Source organism: Papaver somniferum, chromosome 8, assembly GCF_003573695.1.
Source record: "Papaver somniferum cultivar HN1 chromosome 8, ASM357369v1, whole genome shotgun sequence".
Classification (NCBI taxonomy): Eukaryota; Viridiplantae; Streptophyta; class Magnoliopsida; order Ranunculales; family Papaveraceae; genus Papaver; species Papaver somniferum.
The window spans coordinates 69,148,196-69,153,228 of NC_039365.1; the positions used below are offsets into that span (position 1 = coordinate 69,148,196).

General features: G+C 36.3%; 1 pseudogene; it reads left to right on the forward strand.

Annotated features, from left to right (window-relative positions):
- The first annotated feature begins 1,721 nt into the window (after positions 1 to 1,721).
- On the forward strand, positions 1,722 to 3,398 carry LOC113304801 (annotated as a pseudogene).
- The last annotated feature ends 1,635 nt before the right edge of the window (positions 3,399 to 5,033 follow it).

The window sequence follows — 5,033 nt, forward strand, 5'->3', positions numbered from 1 at the left end:
AGGAAGATATTCAGTAGCCAATGCAACTCAGCAAGTTAGAACTAAATTTCCTCCAGTTCCTTGGGCAAAAAAGGTATGGGATCCTTGCTTACATCCTTATATATCCTTAAATGTGTGGAAAATCTTAAGGGGATCTTGTGCAACTGAAGAATCAGTTAGGAAAAAGGGGTTTAACACTGTTTCTAAATGCTACTTATGTGGGAATGCTCAAGATAACATGGAGCATATATTGTGGCAATGTGGCTTTAGTGAAACCATTTGGCATTGGTTATGTGGGATTTTTAAACTTTTAATTCCTACTAATTTTGAGGAAGTAATAAATATGGTGAAAAGTAAAAGTCCAATCATTCAACAAGTGTGGTTGGTAAGTGCTTGTACTGCAATGATAGAAAATTGGTTCAGTAGAAACAAGAAAATGTATGAGGGCCAAGTTCCCAGTAGTGTGCAAATAAAATGCAGGATACTGAATTTTACCAGGGAATGCAGCATCAGGTTGAAGGGGAAAAGTAAAAGTGACATGTATGACTTTCGAGTACTATCTACATTTGGCATTAAAAATATTCCAGTGAGAACTAGTATGGTTAAGGGGTGTTTCTTCAAATTCCTTGAGTTAAATCAAGTTTTTCTTTGCTGTGATGGTGCTGCTAGAGGAAATCCTGGTCAAGCATGTGTTGGTTGCGTAGGGAGGAACAATGAGGGAAGGTGCATTGGTGCTTTCTCAGGAGGGATTGGAATTGTCACTACCTACATAGCTGAGGTTATGGCTTTGGTTATAGCTGGAGAATGGGCAGTAAAAAGAGGATATATAAACATTTGTTTCAGTCTGAACTCCAAGGCAGTTTTATCAGCTTTTATGTCAGAGAGAATTCCTTGGATGGTCAAGACTAGATGGCAGATCATCAAAAATAAACTTAGGAAAATTGCTTTCAGACTTTTATACAGGGAGACTAATTTCTCTGCTACAAAAATGGAAAAGAAAGGAGCACTTATGGCAAGAGGAGAATGGGAGTATTATGATTATAAGCCAGCTTTGTTTGGAGAAATGGAAACTGAAAACACATCTTATTTTAGATTTTGAAAAATATGTAAGGGGTCTCCTTGTGGGCTTAATTGTTTATGGGCTTTGATTGTCAAGTATCCTTTTATTTGTTTGTTTGATTTTGTTTCTGTTCTGGGCCTGTCCAGACAGTTGAGCTTGTAAAAAACTTTTTGGTTTAGTTTGGTAATAAATTCATATGATTTAGAAGGAAAAAAAAAAGAGTAATTCTTATGGTTCTCATGGATTTCTTCAATTTTTGATGATCATAAGATTTTTATGATGATTTTCATAATTTTGTTCATCTTTAGTAGACAGAGACGAGATTGGGTTTTTGTTAAGAGAAAGAAAAAGATCGGGTGATATTAGGGTAACAGGGAACCGTGTAGACACGCACGTATGGAAACATAGAGTATTTTAGTCATTTCGTTTATTTTGAACAATTATGGACCTCCAGTTAAACAACTAATATGGATGGACGGACCCTATTAGAAATAACTATATGGGCCTAGGACCAAACTGGAAATTTCTCTTAGCAGAGTCTCCCGTACTTATGACCGGGCTTGGGCTTTCGAGACTAAAACGTGTCTAGGTGTTGGACGATAGTACTCCAAAATCGGGCCCAACCTCCTCAACGTCTTAATGGCTACTGCTAAAACCCTAACTCAACTCCAAAGTTCCTTCCCACAAAACCCCTAAATCTTTTTCCTCCCAGTTTTCCGTATCCAGCTTCGCTCTTCCTTCTTCCACCCGAAACTTGAAATTGTAATCAGGGTTCTTCATTTCGGTTGGAGATGTCGTTACTTGAACTCATCACAAGAGCTGCTGCTGATTCTGAAAACTTATCATCAGTTGAATCAAAATACCCCATAATATTGAACGGGAATTCAATTATAACCGATTTGAAGCCCGAGAAAAACAAAACAGATGATGCCAAACTTATCAAGCGCGTTCAAGGATGGAAGATTTCAGAAGCCGATACAGAAATCATTGAATCAGGTTACAAATTCACCAAAAAATTGAACAAGAAACTGAAAAATCCTCTGTCGTTTGATACACACGAGTTCTTAGGGTTTTTAAATTCATTTTTGAAGAAAATCATGGAAAAAGTTGGTGTTTCTGTTCTAGTTACGAATCAGTCTGATGATGATTTGACTACTTCTTCTTGTTTAATGCTAGAAAAGTTAGGGGGTTTTATCGGTAAAGATGTGTTGTGTTTGATTATGGGAACTTCATTGAGATATGGGAAGTACTAAAAGCCTTAATTTTTCAAGGAGTTGTTTGTTTGGATTTGATTGAGATTTTAGTGAAGAAAAGGAGATCAGATTTGCTTTGTCTGTGCATCAAACACATTTCGGACATTCAATCTAGTGATCTGGTAAGTGTTTTCAAGTACTTTCTTACCCCACCCAAAGGTAAAGGTTCTCACAATACAATGATGAATGTAAAAAAAGATTGGGAAAATCAAGCTAATTTAGCTATAGAGAAGATTGGGAAACAAAATGAAAAATCTTTATTAGCAAAAGAAGCTTCGGTATTACTTATGATTGCTTATGACGGGTTTACTTCATCTGAACTTTGTTTGCAAGTTCAAATCTGGATCTGTTGACATTGTCGTATTGTTTATCAAGATTGGGAGGTACGGAAATGTTGAGTTTGATTAAGTACTTAGGGAAATGGTTGAAGAAATATGAAAAGTTTCCTCAAGCATGTCCTTGCCCTAAAGCTGCTAAGAAACTGGGTTTGAAAGCTTGTGATTGGGTTCCTTCTCTCAAAAAACTCGTGAAATATCTTGGGTTGGTTTTGGATGAACATTTTTCGAAACTGGTTTTGTATACTGAGTTTCAAGATGAGCTGAGCCTGAGATTGATTGATGGAGTTGTCAAGTCTTTAGCATGTGGAGCTAGATTGTGTTGCTCAGTTGCCGATGTAGTTGAAAATTTGAAGGTGGAAGTTGAGAGTCAAAATGGTGCTTAAGAGGTAGTACTAAGTAACTTTAAAAAAGAAAAAGAAAAACTCTTTATTCCTAGACACGAGGATGACTTCTCTTCCACTTTCTGTGAGCAACAGCAGTAGCATTTTTTTTTACCTGTGGATGTATTAGTATAGTCATAAAACGTTGTTAAAGCTGGGAATACAAAAGCAACTCCTTGTTTGTTGGGTTCTACATGGATATGACCCATGGTTTATTGGTTTCCCTCTTTTTGTTTCATTTTCTTGTTAGGAATTACTACATATGAAACTCTTAACCCAGGGTAGTGGTAAATTTGTCTGCTACTGCATTGCCTTCTCTGCTACTGTGAGCAAAACAGTTGTTTTCGATGTTTTCTCTTGTTGGTTACTTATAATGAAGTTGGAATTGTGATTACCTAGTGCAGCTATTGGTCTGAGTGTATCTTGGTGGCTGTGGTTTCAGGTCAGTTTGTTTACATATATTTGGTTTTAGTGTGAGTGTATTTGCATGACTGGTTTTAGTGCGAGTGTATTTGCATGGCTTTCTATTGCTTCAGCCATCATAATGTGGTATCCTCGTTGTGTTAGCCGGACAGCTGCAGAACCCTTTCAATCGCAGTAGCTGTAGTATCTACCTGGTAATTATTTTTGCTAAATGTCATCACAATAAGGATGTCTAACAATGGTCTTAAATTTGTCAAATCCTTCCTAACATTGTTTACTGTCATCTACGATAGCACCAATCTCAGACAAAATTTTCTTAGGGTTCATTGCTACAATCAGGTAACATGCCTACAATCGAGTCTTGTTAATAAGAGGGAAACTATGGATTTCAGGGATTGACTCTCGAAAAGACAGATAAAATATATATAGGGATTGACTCTTGAAAAGACAGATAAAATATATATAGGGATTGACTCTTGAAAAGACAGAATGTCTAAAACGTCCTTTAAATTAAGTACTGTACTAACTGAACAAACATCTCCTTAACAATGAAATCTCCGGACAACATCTTCTTTCCTGTAAACACCAGCAGAACTAACCTAAAAATGTCGAACGCTTTTGAGTATTTTTATAAAGGTAACCTAGACTTCAGAGTGGAAAGTGAAGCGACAAGTGCAAATTATGCAAGTGACCAAATTAACATCAAACCCATCAATATATTTATTTGTGGTTTTGATTTTTGTAACAATTCAACATTTGTATATATATGTTGAATTTTATGATCTCTTCAAGAATGATACGGCCGATAAAATGATGAAGACTAGTGATGAGACTATAAAATCACATGTGTCTTGCTTGTCTTAGAATAAAGATGAGTTATTTTACATTTGGGTCGCAAGTTTTAGTAATGTTTTAGTTCGTTCAATTTTGAGTTGGGGTCGCTGATTTATTGGTCAACTATGAAATAGGGTCAAACCATTAGGTAGAGTTATGATTCTCATTATCTTACAAAAACAAATGTGTTTTTCAAAATCCGACGACTCCAAATCAGTTTTTTCTCGCAATCAACAGTTTATATTCTTTTTAAAGTGCCTGAAATTGCAAAGATAAATCTCGGCTGAAAATGCACCCCTATTTTCATCCCTCATCCAACGATCCTTAATCTCCCCATTGAATGGTGTTGCTGAAAACACACCCCTATTTTAAGCCCTCTTCCAGCTGAATCTCCCCATTAAATGGTGTTTATATCACTATTATTTCCATTCATAAATCCTTGAATGTGACTTTTCTCCTAAAATTTCTCCCTAAAATGGTGTCATCTATCTTACAAAAACAAATGTGTTTTTCAAAATCCGACGACTCTAAATCAACTTTTTCTCGCAATCAACAGTTTATATTCTTCTTAAAGTGCCTGGAATTGCAAAAGATAAATCTCGGCTGAAAATGCACCCCTATTTTCACCCCTCATCCAATGATCCTTAATCTCCCCATTGAATGGTGTTGCTGAAAACGCACCCCTATTTTAAGCCCTCTTCCAGCTGAATCTCCCCATTAAATGGTGTTTATATCACTACTATTTCCATTCATAAAGCCTTGAATG